Consider the following 24,767-nt stretch of genomic DNA (forward strand, 5'->3'; position numbering starts at 1 on the left):
ATCTCAATCCATATATGCAAGAGTCAGCATTATTACATGACTAACATTAACAACCTAAAGCTTGTTTATTAAACTAGGGTCTAATCTGGTGCATTGTGCTCATGATTAGTTGGTGGTCCACTAATTTTAACAAACCCCACATACCCATACATACAATCTACGTATGGGAAAATGTGTCATATGAACAAAAGATGTGCGATCGTTATTTGGATAGGTACACTCATCAGAATTATACCTAACACTTGAGATAATATATAACCGTACGTCATAAGTGTTTTATATATCAGACAAGTATTTGTTAAGCTAGAGAGAAAAACACAAGTTTTGTGTATGAACAGAGATAAGAAGAAGAAACTTCACAGAGAAGAAAGAGAGAGAGAGAGAGAGAGAGAGAGAGAGAGAGAGTTGAATGTATTCTTTGATATATTATTTTCTTAGTATCTAATCTCAATACAAGGTATTTATAGAGAATACATGATCACAACTACTCTAACTGCCTAGCTAATCTTTTGCCAGGTGTCATAATCTCACACACATACATAATATACTCTAACATCCCTCCTTAAACTCATGCTTGGATGATCCGAGCATGAGATTGCTACAATGTGTGTGAAACAAAGGAGCACTCAATCCTTTAGTTAAAATGTCTACAAACTGTTCCTTGGAAGAAACAAACTGAACATGAAACTGATTCTGATGCGAGTTATATAAGCACACAAATTAAAACCCTCTTTTGACAATTGTGGTATATGTATAAGTAGGGATCGTTCTTAACCGGGGATTAGGAGGGATTGCTAAATCACTTGAAAACTGACTCAACAACGTAAAACAAAGGTTAAAACACTAAATTAGACTCAAAGAATGCAAAACTAAACACTTAAAAAACTAAAACAAACCAAAAGACTCAAAACAGCACCAAAACACTCAAAACTGCCTTAAAAACACAATCTGGGCAGTTTTGAGCACTTACACTAATTTGGACGAATTTGGGTGATAAATTGAATCAAAACACTTAGAAACACAAACTAAGACACTTTCTAACTAAATTGAACACTAAAGTAAAGGGGGATTGAGTTTTTGACGAAATTAAACAAAGTGCACAGATTGTAATTAAAACAGATTGTAAAGATGAATTTGATGAAAATATGGATGGAATGCTAGCTAGAAGGTTCTTCTCCACACATGTCACACTTGCATACAAGATGATTTTCAGTTGGTCTTTCGATGAATCATGAAACTCAACACCCCGGGTTAATTAGGTTCGCTTAAATTAACCTTCAAGTTCTCCTTAAGTTAATGAATTGGATGGGACAACGCATACACAATTCAAAACATTCTCCAAAAGTCCTTTACGTGAAAAGCACAATAAAGATACAATCAAAGATCATTAAGCAACATGAAAACTATAAGTGTTGACGAGGCATTCGTTACTATGATGAGCATGAAACTAGTGCCAAGAATTCATTTAACGCGATCGTTTATAAGCGACATCCACTACTTGTGAATATAAGATTGTAACTATTAGGTGAAACTCACTTATATTCTAGCATCATATTCATGCATGAAAACTAAGCGTGCACTCTCAATAAACATACACAAATAAGTTATCAATCAAGCAGTTAAACAAATTGAATCCACAACTCATGAAATTCCAACCGAAGGTAATCAATTTATATTGCAAGCATAAACATGGTTTCGAATCACCCCCTAGCTAACTAGGGGTTTAGCCTCTCATGTTCACAGAAAGAGAAACAAAATTGAAATTAAACATAGAGAACAAAAGATTGATTACACCTAGAACGCCCAACGAATCCACTTTGAATTTTTGCACGTTTCAAGCTCCTCTTTCTTCTTCTTCTTGCTGTGGAAGAGAGGGTTTTAGGGTGAGTTTGGATGATTTTCTGGGTTGGGAATGGATTTATGGGGATATGGTGGTGCGGCAAGGAGGTGGGAAGGTGTATGGAGGTTAGGAATGGTGGCTGGAAGGGTGGAGTGGCTGCGGCAGAGAAGGATAATGGCTGGAATGGATGGAGAAGGCTGCGGATTGAAGGAGAAGGGGGATGGTGGCTGCGGCAAAGGGAGAGAATTAGGGTGATGGTGGCTGAATGATGAAAGAATGAAAGAAGAGAGAATAGGGTGCGGCTAGGGTTTAAAATATATATGGTTTCAGAAAACAAAACCCTAGCTTATTTTGGTTAATTAAAATTAAATCAAAGGCTTTTAGAATTAGGAAATAAAATCAAAAATTAAAGAGGGAATGGCTGCAAGGTGCGGCTAGGGTTTTAAATTAGGAGATGAGCATGTGTTTAATTGCCTAACCTAGGACAAAACTACCCCCCCTTGCACGGCAAGGGAAGGGAATTTGGGGAAAGGCACGGCAAAGAGGTTTAAGGGGGCTAGGGCCTTTGTTTTGTGTCCTAAAGTGCCTACAAGGCCTTCAAAGTGGCTAGAAAATACGGACGTTTAAGATTAGGAAAGGTTACCAAAACGGGAAACCTAGGGTTAACTTTCCTACTTTAAGTAGGAATCCTTGTTGAAGTAGGAATCCTCGTTGGAGTAGGAATTCATCGTTTCTTCAAGTCTTCAACTCATTCATTCCTCTTTTGCTCCAAAAGACTCCAATTTGCATCTTCTTGCACACTTTGGCTTTATAATCTGAAAATGCACAAAAGTGACTTTAAACACTAAAATAACTAAGGAAACACAACATAAATGCACGAGAACAAGCTAATTAAGTCGCATGAATATACTCCTATCAGATTCTTAGCTACTCAATCTCGAACAAAGTGAACATCAACTTCTATATGCTTTGTTCTTTGGTGTTGAACTGGATTGAAAGATAAGGCGACGACTGACATATTATTATAGAATAAAACTAGAACAGAAGGTATAATGATGTGCAAAAATCCCAGAATTTGCTTAATCCAATCGAGTTTTGCAGCCGTGGAAGACAAAGCCCTATACTCAGCCTCTGTGGAAGATTTGGAGACAATTTGCTACTTCTTTGAAGACTAAGAGATAGGATTGCCATCCAAGTAAACAATCAACCCAGTTGTAGATCTCCTATCATTGGGATCTCCTGCCCAATCAGCATCACTGAATGCTTTAATGTCCAAATTAGTTTTGGAATAAGACAATCCATAATCCATATTTCCTTTGAGATACCTAAGAATTAGTTTGACTGCAGTATAGTGTAAGACTATAAGACACTGGATAAATTGACACACTTGATGAACTGAGAAGGCTATATCAGGCCTGGTAAAAGTTAAGTATTGTAGAGCACCTACAACACTCCTATAATGAGTAGGATTGTTGTAGGGTTCACCATCATCTTGAAGAAGCCTATTATAAGGCAGACAAGGTGTTTCACAAGGTTTAGAATCAACCATTTTAGTTTTAACCAACAAATCATGGACATACTTTTGCTGGGAGAGAAACAAAACAGTTGCAATTTTAGAAATTTGAATGCCCAGGAAATAGTGCAGAGGTCATAAGTCTTTGATATCAAACTTAGAAGTCAAAGATTGAATAACCTGTTGAATAGCCATAGAATCACTGCCAGTGATGATAATATCATCTACATAGAGCAACAGAATAACCAGTGTAGAACCAACAGTCTTCACAAATAATGAAGAATTAAAATAAGTATTCTTGAACCCCAACTTAGGAAGAAAAGCAATGAATCTTTCATTCCAGGGTCTAGGAATATGTTTCAAACCATAAAGAGACTTATGAAGCTTGCTGACCAAATTAGGATAAGTAGAGTCCTCAAATCTTGGAGGTTGCACCATATAGACTTCTTCTTGCAAGATGCCATGTAAGAAGGCATTCTTGACATCCAACTGCCTTAGAGACTAATTAAAATGAGTAGCTAAGCCAACACTATCCTTACTGTTATGGGTTTAACAACAGGACTGAAAGTTATAGTGTAATCAATCCCAGGTTCTTGACTAAACACTTTTGCAACCAACCGAACCTTATGTCTTGCTATAGTACTATTAGAGTGTTTCTTAATCTTGAACACCCATTTACAACCAACCAAATTCTTGTTCTTAGGAAAAGGCACCAAACTCCAAGTTTTCTAATTATGAAGAGCATCAATCTCTTCCTTCATAGCTTCTACCCAAATTGGATATTTTAGAGCCGACTTGTAGGTTCAACCAGAGAAAGATCTATAGCATCAGATAACTGAAGAGCTAATAAAGGTGCTTTCTTTTTTATGATCCCGCTTTTGCTTCTAGTTTGCATAGGGTGTAGATTGAATGGATAATACCACTTGAAGAGTCTCAAGACAACAGACAGGTGCCACAGGGATCTCAACATTGTCATTTGTTGCAACAGTAATGGACTGAGGTAAACTGGGACTAGAAGAGGGTAATGGTGAATTGGGGATCGAAGTGACAAAATCTAAGGAATTAGAACTAGATTGTGATGTATGAAGTGACAAACTATGATTTGAATGCATAGGAGATGAAATGAACTATGTGACTGGTGGTGATGAAGGATGTGAGGCAGGTATAGATGAAACAACCAAGTTGTTTGATGTAACAACTGGTGTTGGTAAAGACACAGGTGATGTGGACAATGAAACACTATAACTGTGTAAGTTAACCTTTTTAGATGCTGCCAATAAGTTTGCAAATGGAAATTCCTGTTCATAGAAAAATACATGCCTTGATACATATATTTTCTGCCTACCAACTTCATAACATAGAAACTCTTTGTATTTGGAGGCATATCCTAAAAAGACACACTTAGTTGTCTTGACTTGTAATTTGGTGCTATTGTAAGGCTTAAGAATAGGATAACAAGCACACCCAAAAATTCTTAAGTGAGAAAGAACTGGAACACTCCTATATAGTAACTCAAAAGGAGACTTATTGGATAGTAATGGAGTAGGCATTCTGTTTATAAGATAAGTGGCTGTTTGACAAGCAAAACTCCAAAAATGAGAAGGAATTTGAGCAGTTTGAAGCAAAGTGATTGTGGTTTCAATGATATGCCTATGTTTTCTCTTAGCCACCCCATTTTCTTCAGGGGTATATGGACATGATTTATGATGGGAAATACCTCTCTTAACAAGAAAAGATTGAAACTTAGTACCACAATACTCCCCCCCACCCACCCCCCTCCAAAAAAAATCACTTTGTAAAATCTTCAAAGTAGCAGAAAACTGAATCAACACATAGGCATAAAAAGCAGTGAAAGTGGCACAAAGATCTGATTTATTGATAAGTAGGAATATCCACGTGTATCTAGTACATTCATCAATAAAGGTAACATAGTACCCATATCCATTAATCGATGTACAAAGTACAGGACCCCAAAGATCACTATGCACTACTTCAAGGGGAATGACAAACTTATTAATAGTATAATGAAATGGCAGCTTACAAAATTTTCCTTCTAAACAACTTTGACACACAACAGGTACATAATCTTTGGCACATGAAATATTTGACTTATGCAACATCAAAGAAACAATGGAATTAGAAGGATGACCTAATCCACTATGTCAGATAGTAGAGTTGACAAGTTGTCCAAGGAAGGCTTTAGCTTGTAGCTTTGGTTGAGAAAGTCCAATAGTGGTAGTTGCTAAGGAATGAATGGGGTAAAGTTCATTATTCCATAGCCCTTAGAATAGAATCCTCCATGTGGTTTTGTCTTGAATCTAGAAGCAAAAAGCATAAAAATAAGATATCAATTATTATCCAGACAGATCTTGTGAACTGAAAGTAAATTTTGTGATAATTTGGGAACATATAACACATAATTCAACTTTATAGGCTGCATAGAAGTGTTAAGCATAGTATTGCCAATATGTGACACTTTCAAACCTTCACCATTAGCTGTTTGATTTGTTTCATTGAATGGATAGGGTGAAGCCAATGACAAGTTGTTCAAGTCTGCTGTCATGTGATTGGTTGCACCGGAATCAGTAAGCCAAATATGAGAGGTAGCCTGTGATGTAGAGGGTTGTGATGGTTGAGTAACCACAGTGTGCATAGCCTGCATTGGTGGTTGTGATGGAAATTGGTGCACACTATAAGCAGAACCACAATTCTGAGAAAAAGAACCATAGTTTTATCCAGTATGAGAGCCATAGTGCTGTCCAGACATGGAAGAATAGTGAGAACTAGAACCAATATAGTTAGGTCATTTCTCATTGTAAAAACAAAACCATGTTACATGATTTGTTTTGCCACATATATGACATTGAGGTCTGGTAAGGGGCGTAGAACCACAAAATGGTGATGTGTGACCTTCACTGTTACATAGCTGACATGTAACAAATGTTGGAGCAGAAGGTTCATAAGTGGAATGTGGAGCTTGTCCAAGTACTCCTAGGGTAGGAGTTGGAAACACAAGAGTTTGAGGTTGATAAAATGATATGGGATTAAAGTTTCTGGAACCTTGATTAAACTTGCCTTTGCCTTTGTTTTTATATTGATTGAATTGCTTGAAACCACTTTGAACAAAATTAGACTGACCAGAACCATTGGAAAAAGATTGAGATTGGCCTTTAGGTGCATGTGATGAATTATTAGCAACCATTGCAGCTAAAAATGGTGCAACTGTACTCGAATCAATAATGGTCGATTCAGCAAGCAATTGAGACCTGAATTCTTTAAGAGAAATGACTTGTTCTCTTTCTCGAATAATAGTCTAGAATGTATTATACTCAGCCGACAATCCATTCAAAGCCAAATCATTATGTCTTCATCAATAAAAGAAACACCAGCGACAGTGAGATAATTCCTATCAACTTTCATCTTTTGCAGATACTAAGCCACCGTATCAGTACCCTTCTTAATGTTCTGCAAATTCATTTTTAATTGAAAAATACTAGTTCGAGAAACAGTAGAGAATTGTTCCCTTAATCGAGTCCAAAGATCTCGAGAACTAGTATTGCCTACAGCACATGACATAGCTACTGGAGATAAAGTTGCAGTGATTAACTGCATAAGAGCCTTATCATGCATCATCCAGACCAAATATTCATCAGAAGCAAGAGAAGGAGACGAATTTGACAAATCCATACCAGAATCATCAGATTGAGATGCACATCGAGCAGGACAAGGAATAGAACCATCCATAAATCCCAAGATACCATTGCTTTCAAGTAATAATTGCATTTGAAAGTGCCAATTAAGGTAATTGGAATCATCAAGTTTAACATTCACTGAAGTAGGAAGCGATGAAATAAGTGCTGTAATCGGAGATTGGAGCAATTGCAATTGACTTGCAGTAACCATTATGCAAGAAACCAACTTACTAAATCTTGGAAAAAACGAAGATAACTCTCAGCGGTGAATTAACAAACATCTGGAGTGCAAGAACGATGAAGACAACGAAGGAAGAATTCCGAATAGAAAAATGTAAAGCATCAAAACCCTAGAATCTTGTAGAAGAAGAAATCAAAGAAGCAATGCACAATTCAGCAATTGCATTGTAATTTTGCAGCAATCATTAACAAGAACGGAAGCTTGTGAAGGATCGAAGAAGCGGTAGCCATGGCGGCTCGTGATACCATGTTAAGCTAGAGAGAGAAACACAAGTTTTGTGTATAAACAGAGAGAAGAAGAAGAAACTTCATAGAGAAGAAAGAGAGAGAGAGAGAGAGAGAGAGAGAGAGAGAGAGAGACAGAGTTGAATGTATTCTTTGATGTATTACTTTCTTAGTAAGTAATCTCAATACAAGGTATTTATAGAGAATACAAGATTACAACTACTCTAACTGCCTAGCTAATCTTCTGCCAAGTGTCATAATCTCACACACATACATAATATACTCTAACATTATTGAATAACTTATTACAAATCATCCAATAATCTAAGGTGTAAACTAAATACATAGTATAATTTGTAAAATTTTATTGAGATGTACTAACATCAGTCGCACATAACGAATTACACTGCACCATTCACATTCAGGTAACTATTATTAGCAACTCGATCATTTGTACTGCCATATGAAATGTAATACCGTATCAATGATTCATTTTCTCTCCTTATCTTAAATTCTCATGGTCCTTTCATCGCAATATTATTGTTTAAATAATAACACGATGGATGATGAGACGTGGAAGAAAGTACTCAATAGCAGTAGCATGGGTCATGGACTGCCATAGTTGACCACCAAATATCATCTTCGTTTATCTTTGCCTCTGCAGGTCCTTTATATTGCGTCACCGTTGACTCTGTAATTACCCTTTAATGAGCCAGCAGCCCTGTAACTTTCTAGCCTTTTGTTTTCAACATTTGGATAATGTTACAAAGATTAAGTTGGAGACAAAATTTATAAATTAAGTGATGGATCAGTAATAGAAATGAAAACGTTTATCAACGTTTAAATAATAAACCAAACAACTTTAATGTCCTTTAATTTCTAAAATTTTGTTTACAAATATAGTCTCCCTGACATTATCCTCAACATTTATTTTCCTTTCTGATGCGAGAATTATACGCACACAAATTAAACCCTCTTTTCGTCAAATTGTAGTATATGTATAAGTAGGGATCGTTCTAGACCGGGGATTAGGAGGGATTGTTAACCACTTGGATTTGACTCAAAAACGTAAAATAACAATATGAAACACTATACTAGACTCAAGGAATGCAAAACTAAACTTTAAAACACTAAAACAAACCAAAAAAAACTCAAAACAGCACCAAAACACTCAAAACTGCCTTAAAATCACTTTCTGGGCAGTTTTGAGCACCTTGAGTACTTTGGACGAATTTGGGGAACAAAATGAATCAAAACACTTACAAACACAAACTAAATGTATTTCTAACTAATCTAACACTTTAAAAGAAATGGGGGATTGGTTTTGAATGAAACTTGGAAACAAACAGATTGTAAATTAAAGCATAAGGAAGTGAAGTAAACACAATATGAATGAATCAACAACTAATAAAATAAGATAGTACCAATGAAGATGAAGCTAGAGATTCGATTTCACCATTGCTAAGCCAAGTCCATGCTTGTTAAGTCAGATTATACTCATCCCTCTACTTATTTCTTGGGTTTGTTTCACTTAGATATGATCAGCCATATGATGTGTGGATTTGATCAAATGTCTCTAATTATGAGCCTAATTGTGATGTGCAACTTTGGTTCCTAATCAAGACTATGTAGTGCACAAGAAACTTTCACAAAACCAAAGGGAACACTCGGCAGGATGTTTGCAAAACATTCCCTTCATTTATTCACATATCTACCAAGATTATGCATGATGTGTGCTTTAATCTTGGCTAAACAACCTGTGGTTAATTCAAATGATGATCAAGCATTAAAATCAACACACTAAGTCACAATTAAATCGGAGAATGAAGCAAGAAATAGATAGATTAAATGAGAATTCTGAATTAACTACATGGCAAACTTTGCAAGGCTACATCGAATCCATAGAGGAGGATTAGTTACAATTCATGTTTGCAAAGGATTTAACATAAAAATATAAAACATGAATGAACATAGAATTAATAAGAAGAAAGAACCCTTGAAGCAAAACTGATGTAGAATCAAAGAAACACCTAAACATTCCAACAACTCAAACTTGAATTGTATGAACGTTTAGGCCCTCTTATCTTCCTCTTCGTCGTAGCACAAGGTCTAAGGGATGTTGTTGGTGTGTTGAATGGATTGAGGAATTATGGAAATGGAAGGATGATGTTTGGATTGTAAGGGAGAGTCACGGCACAAAGGGTACATTTCTGCAATGGATGAAGTGTATGAATGGAATGGATGGACTTTGTGAAGGGCACGGCCCCAAGGGACCAATTTCTGTTGTGAAATGAATTGTGAATGAATGAGAATGAATGAATGAGTATTTATAGGTGAAATGGGGGGAACATGACAGCTAGGTTGCATGTGCAAATGTTGTAAAGGTATGGTGAGTGAATGTGCACGACAATGAGTGTTGTTGGTGCTGAAAATGCAAGTGTGTGCATGTGAAATCTGCCAAGATGCATGTGAAAGTGTATTTTCTGATGGAATGATTGTGTTTGTTTGAATGTGCATGTGATTAAATTAAAGGATGCAAAGTAAATAAATAATGAATGCATGCATTGAATTATGAAGATGCATGTGCAATGAAGTGGAATGACAATCTGAAATGGGATAGGAACCCACGGCAATGATGATTTCTGGTGGTGTTTGGGTGTATGTTTGAATGGTGCATGTGGGTGAAGGTGTGGCTGCATGTTTGAATGATTAAAGGGACATGTGGGGGTGGAAATGATGAATGAAATGCATGTGAATGACAGCTAGATATGTTGATGAATGCATGTGACTTGTTTGTGGTGAGTGAATGCATGTGCAAAGGATGTATTTTCTGAATGAATGAATGTGCATGTGAATTAAAGCTAAAGTGGAATGACAATGGCATGTGGAATGTTTTAAAGGATGGAATGATGGCGGAACAAGTGCATGTGAATGCATGGTGATAGCATGTGCACGGTTTTAGTTGATTTCTGGTGGTTGTGAGGTGCAAAGCTAGGTGGAAATGCATGTGGATTAAATGGTTTAAAGGGTGAATGCATGTGGATGCATGTGTTGATGAATGGGATTGTGGAGATGCACGGTTTTGGGAGAGAATGGTGTGAATGCATGGCATGATTGGGATTAGGAAAGGTTTAAATGTCCTAAAACTAAAGGGAACAAGGTTTCAACACTTTGGTCTTCAATTAGGTCTTCAATTTCGTCCAACACTTTGGCTCCAAGCATAAGCTATCCATCCTTAGCCCAAAAGTGCTCCAAAAGTCTCCAAAATGCATCTTTTTGCTCCTTTAGCCCTTTGGACCTACAAACACACGAAAATAGCTTAAAGTACTTAAAATAACTAAAGAAACATAACGTAAATGCACGAGAACAAGCCATTTAAGTCGCATGAATATGCTCCTATCACTTTCCAATCATGTCAACATAACAAGTATTTTTGCTCATCATGCTCAATTAGTGGTAATATTTACTATTTTATTTATGAGTTTATTTGTGTTTGTCTACTTTACAGATCTTTTAATTTAAACTAATCTAAAGATAATAAATAAAATGGGTGAGCAAAAATATTCATTTTTTTTCATTAATAATGATTTCGATTTTGACACTCCTTTTTCAATATATTTATGCGGAAACTTGTGAAAATTGAGCAACTAGGTTATTAGGTAGTGCCTAATTCTCTCTTTTTCTAGACTAAAAATATCAACCCTTTTTTACTCTTCTTATTCCATATATTCAAACAATTATGTCTCCATTTCTTCTCAAACGTATAGAAATATACAGGCCCTTTATGCAAAGGGATTCCTATTTTTGAAAAAAAAAAAATTGAGATTAGGTGTGAGATCCACTCTACATCGAATTTCAACGATCCGAACAGTCTATTTTGTAAGTCTCTATTCTACGATCATCCTTAAAAAAATTCAATTCAATTCGAAATCATTTGCCTATTTAATTATCAAGATCAAATTTCATTATTTCTTTTATAACAAAGTATTCGTTCAGTTCTTTGAACCTAATTAGATGTATTAAATATTTCTGATTTAGCTAATATTTTGCAAAGATGATCTATGAGGTACAACTTAAAAAATAGACGGTTTGGATTGTTAAAGTTCGATGTGGTGTGAACCCCACAACTAATCCTCATTTTTATAAAAAATTGGTAATCCTTTCCTTAAAGACTTCCTACAAATATATATATATATATTACTGTCGACACAACTAAGACTGGTTTTGTATATGGCTTAACTAATTTGTAGTTAATTACATATATAGAAACTATGAGTTTATATCTATTACTAAGGTCTTACATGACGTGACACAAAGAAAGCCTATTTTTCTCAAAGTCGACATACTTCCAGACACTTGGTTCCGAATTTCTTCAATTAATTAAAATATTAGAGCACAATGGTCAATGGGCGCTTGTCGCGGTACATTTTGCGTAGCGATATGTCTTCTTTGCATGTTTCCTTTTATTAAAAGTTAACCATATTGTTGTAAAGAAAAGGACTTTTTGACCATTGAACATTAATATATGTACTCTGATCAGGGTTTAGACTTTTCCGTTTCACTTTACTTGACATGTTTGTGATTAGTGGGGATTGTAATTCTTCATCAGCAGTTAAACACACTTCATTACATCGACAATTGTTAGGATTAGGATTTAATTTTGTGTAAATCAAATATAAATTGTCATTAATTGGTTGATATTGTTTCATCTGTACTTCTAGGCTTCAACTACATTGATATACATTGATGCATGCACAGCATGCCGATGTATCCACGTATTAAGCTAATTGTTCAAAAAGGAAGGAATTACAATAATATTATATCTATATACTACATATACATATTTCACTCATGCAAACTGCAGATAGATAAGGACCTGATTCAAGTTCAGTATATATACACAAACAACAACCATGTGCTTTAATTGATAATGCTTTGATGCACCCACACATTAGAAAATGCAAGAAAATAGAAAACTAACGCAGGATGATACATCTATCCTCCCTTTTTAGTTTTAGATAAGCATGAGAACAGATAAAAAATGGTAAGATCCTGAAATGGATGCTCCTGAGTGTTAGCTGATTATATTTATATTGACTAGAAGGATGTGTCGTCACCTAAAGGAGATATTCAATTATGTTAAATAGTTAGATATGTAATTGTTATTGGTACTCTAAAATCTAATTATGCAGTTTAATTTTTTTTTTTAAATTAGAAAGAAAAATACTCTTATAAGGAATGCATGATTAAATATTTAGATTGACAGTAATAGTTCCCTATCCTAATATCAAATATAAATCGCCTCGTTTACAATACAAGTACAATATGAAAAATCTTAATAATATTGAAGAATATCAAACCCCAAATTAACATGCTTCTAATAATCACCCTACATATCATTACCACATTGGCTTAATAAATCAATATTTTAACTAGCTATTGCATGCCCGATAATTTGAGTGTCATAAATTGGGAGATTTTGCAGAGGGTTTTGGGGCATGAAAAACCGAGGCAGGTGCATTGAAGGATTGCAAAGTCATTACAAGAGATATTTCCTTTGAAATCTTGGACACAATAAGGCATCTAGAGAGCAACCACCTAATCCAATTGTAACTAATCATAAAAATTATGGTTTTTCATTTAAATAATATGTAGCCTATCAATTTAAACCTTTTTGTTGTTAATTAGTCTAGTGGCACGCACCTAAACTTTAGAGATGAAGAAGGGTTCAAACAATTCTAGCTAGTAGGGTAGATATTAAGAAGAATCCTGATTTTTCATATGCACGTGGCTTGGAAAGCAAGATGATCAAAGGAATAAACTTAAAAAATGGAAAAAAGGAAACCATCACTTTGTATCTAATTATATATGGAAATGAATATATATTCATTTTCGATTGTTTAATCGAGTAAAACAAACAAAAGTTTAAGAACAAAAAAAAACAAAAAAAAACATGAGTGTTTAATAGTAGAACATTTTCTCTACCCCATTTTTTTTTTTTGATTTTCAGCCTTTAGATCAAGTAAACATAAAAAGATAAGTCCATATGTGCAAAAGAAAAAAAGTGATGTGCAAAAATCATTCTCTTGTATTTAAACAATGAGCACAAGGGAATGACAACTTTTCTCCTAACACGTACTTTTAATTATGTTTATTATTTTTGTTTGTTTTAATTAAATAAATAAATGTGTAAGAATATAAAAAGATGTGAAAAAATCAGCTAAATCAGCTGCCAAAAAAAAAAAAAAAAAACAAATACCTTTACAAAGTGAAGCGTGATTACTTGAAAAGAGGGTGAAAAAAAATATACACTTGCAAGGCGGATGCATTGAGGGGCGCGCCCGGGGGGGGGTGGTTGGGGGTGGGGGTGGGGATGTCAGCTGATCTCCCAAACATCATAGATATCTTGGTTGCTGACCCACTAAACTTCGATGAATGTTTATAGATATCTTAGGTAATGTCCTTTTGAAGATTAGAGTTAACTTCATACATGCCCTCCAAACCATTGTTAAGCATTCATATGAGAGCAACATTGGAACATGTTAGTTACCTTCGCAAATGAAGCATTAACAGGTGTGCAATATGCATTTCCAAATAACTCCAGACCTACCAAGACTCGATGAAATAGCGATATGCATGTTATTTCTAATAAAAAAAATTTGCACGCTGCACACACTATTCTTACTATTCCCTCTAATATTATTTCTTGGATCCGCCACCATATTCCAATGTACTTTTGCAGCTAAGGAAGGTTATTCTCTTAAACACTCAAGGAGACCTTTGACTGATGTCAGATTAGATTAAAAATATCTCACATCTTAAAGAAAAGAATTTCACAAAGGAAAAGGATCATCGCCTCCTTTTACTGAATCTTTGGGTTACTGTGATATCGATCATTTATCGTATATCGTGCGATCAGTTTTTATTAAGTACTATTTATATTTAATTTTAAATTTTAAAATGATTTCTGACTACACGGTATATGATGGACGGTTCTGGTTACGAAAGTCTTAAGATCCCTAGAAAAATGATGTGACTTTCACAAAGCCGCTGATTAGGGATCAAAATCCTCTCCTGATCTAAGGATGAGGATCCTCATGATCAAGGAGCGTGGGCCGTTGGATGAAAATCCAATGGTTATAATTATTATAACTTTAAAGGGACCCCCCTGTTTATAACCGTTGGATTTTCATCCAATGATCCATACTTTTTGATCATGAGAATTCTCATTCTTAGATTAGGAGAGAATCCTGATCCGCTGATTAGTACCTTTCCATGCCACAAATAATTCTGTAACCTGTTTCGATGGAGCATCAAACCTAAAGTCAAGTTCACACGGTGACATTTGAGACTCTGCACTAGTTGGCTACGCTACTTTACATTTTCATTTAAAAGGGATAGATCCAACTTCTTGCCCACTTATTTGACATATACGTATAGGTTAGGATAGAATTCTAAGACACATATTTAAACACATTTTTGTAGCTTTTATTCCTTAATTTTTAAACATCTGAAAATATTTTAATTCATTATTTATAAACTATTTTTACAAAAAATTAGACAAATTCAAAATTAGTAAGATATTTATTTGTAGTGAAAAAAAAAGAAAAGAAAAAAGAATAAGGTTGTGACATCCCGTCCCGGGATTATTAAAACGTACTAGTGAAATGACATTTTAGCCCCTAGTTCGTTTCGTTATTTTGTTGGTGGGTGGTGTGGTGTTGGCATGTGTTGGGCCACACACACACACACACACACACATACACTGTCCCTATCTCTCTCCCTCTGTCTTCTCCCTGTCTCTCTCTCCCCCGAGCTCCCATTTCCACTGTAAACGTACGGACACACACCAAGAACCATTATACCGTAGCAGATCGAGGAAACCAAGGGTGCAGTTGTGATCGTGAGGTCGAGGGGAGCACGAATATACCCTTTTTCAGGTAAGAACATCGACGTTTTCACGTCGATTTCTTAAACTCCGATTTGAGTACTGTTCATGCAACATTAATTTACTTAGTTTTTGGACATTTGAAGCTTGTAGATGTGTTGGTGAGGTCCCAAGGAGCTTGGGAGTGCATCGTTGGACGGATTTGGACGTCGAAATCACGAACTGTAAGTTTGGCCAAATTTTCATATTTTGGAAAGTTTGATTCCGTTGTTTTTAGGCTCTAAAACTAGTCCAACGTGGTAGTTGAGGTTTAGGGCTTCATTTTGGTATAAAATACGTGAAAAATGGATGAAAAACGACGGAGAATAGTGAGTTTTAAACTTTCCCAGTTTTCCGGTGGCCGGAGTCCGGCGAGGTTAGATCGGAGAAGAAAGGAGAATATTCCGTTAAGTTTAACGGAATATTCCTAACGGCAGTGACGGCGTCAGTTAGGTTTAACGGAATATTCCGTCAGTTTAACGGAATATTCCTGACGGCGTCTGTTGACACCGTCAGTGTGCATGGCACGTGGCCGCGCGTGGGGGGCGCGTAGGTCCGTGCCTTGGCCGGCGCGTGGGGGCGCGTGCGGCGGAGGAAAATTATTCTAAAAATATGGTTGTGATCCTGAGGTTGTGTAGAGCACGTTGGTATATTCATTTGTCCATTTTGAGCAATGTATGAGAAGTTATTACGAGAAGTTGGTTATGTGCTTTAAAGTTAATGTTTTTATAGTTGTTTCGCATCTAGGTGACACGTACCCCGAGGACGAGCGTGCACACGCGAGGCAGGGGGGCTACGACCCTTCTACATACCAGTGAGTGGGCTTTTGTTTTCCGTATATACCTATATACATTTATATTCCCAGAAATTGATTTAAAAAGGGTTATTTGCCTTATGCCATGCATGTTATTATTATCGTTTATGCATCATTGCACGCATTAGTAGTGGCATACATATATATGCATATTGGGTGCTGTGGACGCACAGGTAAGTGCCAGGTAAGTGGTATTCATATTTACTTTCAGCAGTAGTTTGAGAGACTTAGAGAGCTCATAACCTGCACCCCCGGTGTTAGTGCTCCCGCCCAGAGTAGGGCACAGTCCTTCACGTGATGTTCACCTCCCGCACCACACGCTCAGCTTGGATCCAAGTTAGGTGCATAGGCCTGTCGTACAGACCACATTAGGTGGTTCCGACTCGTAGGTGACTCGCAATTATTCGCACAGCCTTCACGTGATTGATGCGAGATTTATACGCACACAAATTAAACCCTCTTTTCGTCAAATTGTAGTATATGTATAAGTAGGGATCGTTCTGGACCGGGGATTAGGAGGGATTGTTAATCACTTGGACTTGACTCAAAAACGTAAAATAACAATATGAATGTATTTCTAACTAATCTAACACTTTAAAATAAATGGGGGATTGGTTTTGGATGAATTTAAACTAAAACAGAAACTTGGAATTAAAACAGATTCTAAAAACGAAATTAAAGAAATAGAATGATGAACGACTAGTTAGAGGGTTCCTTATCCACACATGAACATAAGCATATAAATTGACTCCCAGTTATGACTTCAACAAACGATGAATGACAATGCTCCAAGTTAATTAGGTCCGCTTAAATTAACCTTCAGATTTCCCTAGATTCATTGGATTGAATGGGATACGCATTACAACCAAATTATTCCTAATCAAAGTCTCTCACATGGAATACGCATGATAGAGACATTCAACAAAGATCATTAAGTTCAACGGAAATCATAAACATTGACTAGGCATTCATAACTATGGAATACGCATGTTAATCCAGCCTAGGGTTTACTAAACACAATCGTGACTAGCGATTTTTACTACTCATGAATATAAGTTCATAACGATTAGGTGAAATTCCCTTATATCCTAGCATCAAGTCTTAGGCATGCAAATTAAGTGTCGACCCTCAACCCACATACATAAACAAGTTCTTAATCAAAACAGAAAAGTAACCCACATCTAAAGTTCATGAATTCATAACTGGAGTAAATCAAATCATAACCAACATATGTCCATGGCTTCAAATTCGCCTCTAACTAAAAAGAAATTAGTTTCACATGTTTAACATAATTGAATAACAAGTTAAATTAAACATGAAAACAGAAACAAGAAAAGAAAGAACAAATGGATGGAAAGTTAGCTACGGGGTTCATCTCCACATATGTTATACTTGCATAATAAAACGATTTCCAATTGCATTTCAACAAATCATTAATTCTCAACGCCCCGGGTCAATTAGGTCCGCTTAAATTAACCGTCAAGTTTTCCTTAAGTTAATGAATTGGATGGGTTAGCGCAACGCAATTCACAACATTCTCCAAAAGTCCTTTACGTGAAAAGCACAATAAAGATACAATCAAAGATCATTAAGCATCATGAAAACTATAAGTGTTGACGAGACATTCGTTACTATGGAATACGCATGAAACTCGTGCCAAGAATTCATTTAACGCGATTGTTTATAAGCAACCTCCACTACTTGTGAATATAAGTTCATAACGATTAGGTGAAATTCACTTATATTCTAGCGTCATATTCATGCATGAAAATTAAGCGCGCATTCTTAATAAACATTCATAAATAAGTTATCAATCAAACGGTTAAACAAATTGAACCACAACTTATGAAACGCAATTAGAAGTAATCAAATCAAAATGCAAGCATAAACATATATTTCGAATCACCCCCTAGCTAAAGGGGGTTAGTTTATTATAACTTTGAAATCAAAGAAACACCTAAACATTCCAACAACTCAAACTTGAATTGTATGAACGTTTAGGCACTCTTCTCTTCCATTCCTCATACGTACAAACAAAGAGAATTGAATTTAAACATTGAAATCAAAGAAACACCTAAACATTCCAACAACTCAAACTTGAATTGTATGAACGTTTAGGCACTCTTCTCTTCCTCGTTGTTGTAGCACAAGGTCTAAGGATAGTTTGATGGTGTGAATGGTTTGGGGAGTGGTGTTTGGATTAATAGGGAAATGGAAAAATGGTGTTTGGATTATAGGGGAGACTCACGGCAAAGGGAAGATTGGATGTGTTGTGGTATGTACAATGGAATGGAAGTGTTGTGTGTGAGATGTGAATGAAAATGAGATGTCCATGAATGAATGAATGCAAGGGTATTTATAGGAGTAGTGGAGGGAACATATGGCTATGTCATTTGTAGGTGAAGTAGGTGGATGTTGTAGGTGAAGTAGGTGGATGTTGTAGGTGAAGTAGGTGGATGTTGTAGGTGAAGTGGATGGATGTTGTAGGTGAAGTAGGTGGATGTTGTAGGTGAAGTAGGTGGATGTTGTAGGTGAAGTGGATGGATGTTGTAGGTGAAGTAGGTGGATGTTGTAGGTGAAGTGGGTGGATGTTGTAGGTGAAGTAGGTGGATGATATGTTAAGTGATAAGTGATAAGTGATATGATATGTGGTTATGATATGATAAGTGGTTAAGTGGTGATGATAAGTGATAAGTGATTAAGTGATATGATATGTGGTTTAACTAATGAAGGAAATGCATGTGCAATGACAATGTGTTAGAATGGATGTGTGTTATGCATGGCATGATTGGGATTAGGAAAGGTTTAAATGTCCTAAAACTAAAGAGAACAAGGTTCCAACACTTTGGCTCCAATTAGGTCTTCAATTTCGTCCAACACTTTGGCTTCAAGCATAAGCTATCCGTCCTTAGCCCAAAAGTGCTCCAAAAGTCTCCAAAATGCATCTTTTTGCTCCTTTAGCCCTTTGGACCTACAAACACACGAAAATAGCTTAAAGTACTAAAATAACTAAAGAAACATAACGTAAATGTACGAGAACAAGCCATTTAAGTCGCATAAATATGCTCCTATCAAATACCCCCACACTTAGCTTTTGCTAGTCCTCGAGCAAAACAGAAAAACAAAACAAAAAGAACAAAACACAACCTACACCTTCCAACAATCGTATCAGGGACTTCCAATGCACATGACAAGTTAAAAATCATTATTCTCACAGATTTGAGCCATCTTTACACTTAAGTACATTCTTAATCATAGTCACCACATACTAGTTCACAATTAAGCAATTAAAACACATTTCAAATGTAGTAACATGCCTTTAGAGAATTCCCTCAATTTCTTACTAGATGTACTCTCGTTTTTCACACAGATTTTCTGACTACACACCCTACACTAGGTATATGTGAGAAGATTGATGTAAACATGTAGACGAACACTCACATATGTTATAATAAGGAAAGCATTTTCTGGAGTTAATAAGCATGTTTAGATATGATCTCATGAATGGAATGCTACTACTTAGACGCGAGAACCAGTGACACCATAAGCTCATACCAAGTTCAAACTCCACAATTGAAATACATAACACTCAATATAGAAGTCAAAGGGTAGTAACGGGGCTAGGGTATTGGCTAACAATGAAAGGTGAAGGATAAACAAACATTCTTAAAGCAATAGTGAGCAAAGTATTGAATTAGGCACTTAGAATTCCCTTAAGAACGCAGAAGTCAACTTTGAACACCCAAGGGAAAATCACACAAAACTTAGGGCCATATTCAACTTTTTGGACCCTTTCTTCAACCATCAACGCTCGTGAGTTCATTCTTACTTATTTTCACTCCTTTTTTTTTTTTTTTTTTTTTCTTTTCTTCTTTTTCTTTTGAATCTCAAAACATACATATAAACGTAAGAACAAACTTTTACTCCCCCACACTCATTTTCTTGCATAATGTAACTCAAAAGGAATTCATTTAAGTCATGCTCACTAAACTTTAAGAACAAGGGTATAGGAAAGTCCTACTCTAAGCTAGGTAGGGGGTGATGTGGGTAAACAAGGAATAAAGGCAAAACGAGGCTCAACGGGGTTAAAACTTACAACATATACGAAGTATGGGAAGTAAGGCTATTTGGCTATGGTGGTGGTCACTACACAACTTCTTCTTGAATATGTGTTATGCAAATCAATAACATGCTTTGAATGAAATGGGCATGAGTTCTAGCATTTGGAACTATATGATGAAACGCCTTCTAAGTAGTAACCAAGCAAAGAATAATGAGATCATGCAACGACTTTAGAAAACAAGAAATCACAGATTATACTCTCCAAAGAACGTTATAGGCTCAAGTCTCTCAGGGTTGTAGCGTTTGTTTGAGTTCCTTCCTTCAAGCATGTTACAAAAACAAATTTTTTTCTTTTATAATTGCATGTGAAGTCATACATTATAACCATAACCAAGCATATACCAAGAGTAAATCAAACTTTTCTCTATGTTTATAACTCTTTCTAACCGTCATGCAATTATAAACCAAATCCTTATCATTGTGTTGGAAGGTACCCTAAGACACAAACACACAAAAACGACTCTTAAAACAACTCTTTTTGGGTTTTTCAAAACAATTTTTCAAATTTTTATGGGATTTTCGAATTATAAAACAAAACATACTAAAACACTCTAAAACAACTTAAAAACACCTTAAAACAGCAAGGAACAACATTTGAAGTTATGGGTGATAAAATCCCACGAATTTGCATTAAATATACTTAGTTACCCCCCCCACACTTAAATCAAACATTGTCCTCAATGTTTTAAGCATATGGTTCACACAAAATATAAGTAAACACACAAAAAACATTTAAACATACTAAACATGGCAGAATGTAATTAACAAAGAGAAGAGTTTAGAGACGCAAATCTGGTTATGGAGTGTAAATTCCCTCTTCTCCTTGGTGATTGCACTGAGGCTTGATCTTGGTGATTCCACAGGGGTTCCTCCCATCATTGATTTTCCTTTGTGCTACTCTTGATCTGGGCAGCAGGATTCTTTTGGTCTCCCCCGAAGGTCTGAGCTTACTCCTTTGGTCTGTTTCTTTGTTCAATCTTTCCAATTCGTATTGAAAAGGGTTGGAGGATAACTCAGCCTAAGTTTGTCTCCACATGCTTCAATGTATCATTTTCCCCTTGCCTTACTTGCTCCCCCTTGCAGAAGTGGTCCCTTCTCTGGAAGTGTATCAACCGTTGAAGATGACTACTCGAGAGCAACGCTATGTAAGCAATCAGGAATAGATTCCAGGCAGTTGGCTCCAGATCGGAAGACTGACTCCAAGTGCCGGCTGATTGCTTCTTTTACTTTGCCATGCGAGTAAGAACAAGGACAAAGAAAAAGACAGGGAAAGAGCATGATATGAGATACTTTTGCTTTAGACCTTGATGATATGAGATACCTTTGCTTTTGAAGAAACGGCGAATGAAGCAGCACATGTATTTGTTGTGGTTGTCTCCACATGCTTCGATCGACCGTTTCCTTCTGCCTCATTTGTACTCCAGGTTTCTGGTATCTTCTTTGGGGGAGAAAAAATTGAGTATTTCAAGAGGCTTTGCTGGGAGTGCGCCCTCAGAGGTAAGGAAGAGTTGGGCATTTTCTTCAGGTTTGCCTTGCCATAAAAGACGAAGGTCGACATATATAGAGATAATATCAAGTGGTGGTACTGTTCTTTTACCCTTGTCGACAAATGTCTCTTCGATATCAGAACGACGCCTCTTCGATTTCTGAGCAGGCGCCCCTTCGATTTCTGAACGACGCCCTTCCGCTTTCTGAACGACACGTGGTAGTGCGGATGCGGCTCCTTTTGACAAAGCTGCACGCGTTTTCTGAAAAGCAGAGAAAGCGTCGCCGAACTTTGCGCTTGTCGGCTAAAGATGTGTAGTTGTGATGATGGCCTCCACGTGTTGTCTGAAAAGAAGAAATCTTTTGACAAAGTTGAACGCGCCTTCTGAAAAGCCGAGAAAGCGTCGCCTAAATTACGCCGGAAATTCCGGCTTTTTGAATTGGTGGACGCGTCGCCTTGGCTTTTTTTATTGAGCTATCGATCACCACAACAAACACACTCTGAAGATTTCCCATTCTTGAAAACCGACTCCGGCCCTTTGAAATTTAACTTCATCCTCCCCTTCTTTTTGAACACTTTTGAAAATGGCAAACTCATCGAACCTTAGCTTGGAATTGAGCCTTAGCAGTGATACGGGCGCGCCGCGTCAAGGTAACGTATGGCGCCCTTCTTTCTTTTCTTCTAACGGTCCTCTCACAGGTGAAGACTCCGTGATGCAGGACGCCACAACAGCTACAATAGTAGCTAGGAACCTCCTCACTCCAAAAGATAGTAGGCTGCTGTCAGGACGGTCCGATGAGTTGGCCGTTCAAGAGTCCCTCGCACTTAGTGTTCAGTGTGCGAGTTCTGTGTCCAACATGGGCCAACGCCTGCTTGCCCGCTCCCGTCAGGTGGAATCATTGATGGCAGAGGTGGAGAGTCTTAAGCAAGAGATCCAGCAGCTTAAGTACGAGAATAGAAGTTTGCATGTGCTTGCAAATAACTATTCGTCGGGCATGAAGAGGAAGCTGGATGAGCTGCAAGAGTCTGAAGGTCGGATTCAAAGTGACCGTCAAAGGTTTTCGTCTTTCCTCCAGAGGCACCTTTTTCCTGGATCATCGAGCGCTTGGCCAAGTATTGAGGCCTGGAATGCTCTAGCTCCGATGCCTTCCGCTCCGATGGCTTCCGCTCCGATGCCTCCCGCTTCGATGCCTCCCGCTTCTATGCCTTCTGCTTCTATGCCTTCCGCTTCTGCGCCTCGTAGTGGGGCTTCACGTAAACAACCTTTGTGAAGCTCCACCTTTCTCCATGTTTAGTATCTCTTTTTTTTTTTTTTTTTTTTTTATTTCTTTTTTTTTTTTTTATTTCTTTTTTTTTTTTTTTTTATTTTTTATTTATGAACATGCTTTGTTTTATTCAGTGCATTGGGTTGCCTCCCAAGTAGCGCTTTCTTTTACGTCTTGCAGCCGGACGAAGAACCCAATCACTCCAGGATATGTTCACGAATCGGATGAGAACTCCGAGTCATGAACTAGTACCTAAAACAAGAAACAAAACAAGATTAAGAATCTAGAATAAAAACAAACGAAAATAAAACAATCCAAGGGATTAGCAAATTTTCTAATCCCCGGCAACGGCGCCAAAATTTGATGCGAGATTTATACGCACACAAATTAAACCCTCTTTTCGTCAAATTGTAGTATATGTATAAGTAGGGATCGTTCTGGACCGGGGATTAGGAGGGATTGTTAATCACTTGGACTTGACTCAAAAACGTAAAATAACAATATGAATGTATTTCTAACTAATCTAACACTTTAAAATAAATGGGGGATTGGTTTTGGATGAATTTAAACTAAAACAGAAACTTGGAATTAAAACAGATTCTAAAAACGAAATTAAAGAAATAGAATGATGAACGACTAGTTAGAGGGTTCCTTATCCACACATGAACATAAGCATATAAATTGACTCCCAGTTATGACTTCAACAAACGATGAATGACAATGCTCCAAGTTAATTAGGTCCGCTTAAATTAACCTTCAGATTTCCCTAGATTCATTGGATTGAATGGGATACGCATTACAACCAAATTATTCCTAATCAAAGTCTCTCACATGGAATACGCATGATAGAGACATTCAACAAAGATCATTAAGTTCAACGGAAATCATAAACATTGACTAGGCATTCATAACTATGGAATACGCATGTTAATCCAGCCTAGGGTTTACTAAACACAATCGTGACTAGCGATTTTTACTACTCATGAATATAAGTTCATAACGATTAGGTGAAATTCCCTTATATCCTAGCATCAAGTCTTAGGCATGCAAATTAAGTGTCGACCCTCAACCCACATACATAAACAAGTTCTTAATCAAAACAGAAAAGTAACCCACATCTAAAGTTCATGAATTCATAACTGGAGTAAATCAAATCATAACCAACATATGTCCATGGCTTCAAATTCGCCTCTAACTAAAAAGAAATTAGTTTCACATGTTTAACATAATTGAATAACAAGTTAAATTAAACATGAAAACAGAAACAAGAAAAGAAAGAACAAATGGATGGAAAGTTAGCTACGGGGTTCATCTCCACATATGTTATACTTGCATAATAAAACGATTTCCAATTGCATTTCAACAAATCATTAATTCTCAACGCCCCGGGTCAATTAGGTCCGCTTAAATTAACCGTCAAGTTTTCCTTAAGTTAATGAATTGGATGGGTTAGCGCAACGCAATTCACAACATTCTCCAAAAGTCCTTTACGTGAAAAGCACAATAAAGATACAATCAAAGATCATTAAGCATCATGAAAACTATAAGTGTTGACGAGGCATTCGTTACTATGGAATACGCATGAAACTCGTGCCAAGAATTCATTTAACGCGATTGTTTATAAGCAACCTCCACTACTTGTG

This window comes from Pyrus communis, chromosome 15 (genome assembly GCF_041283825.1).
Source record: "Pyrus communis isolate YQ-2024b chromosome 15, ASM4128382v1, whole genome shotgun sequence".
Taxonomy (NCBI): Eukaryota; Viridiplantae; Streptophyta; class Magnoliopsida; order Rosales; family Rosaceae; genus Pyrus; species Pyrus communis.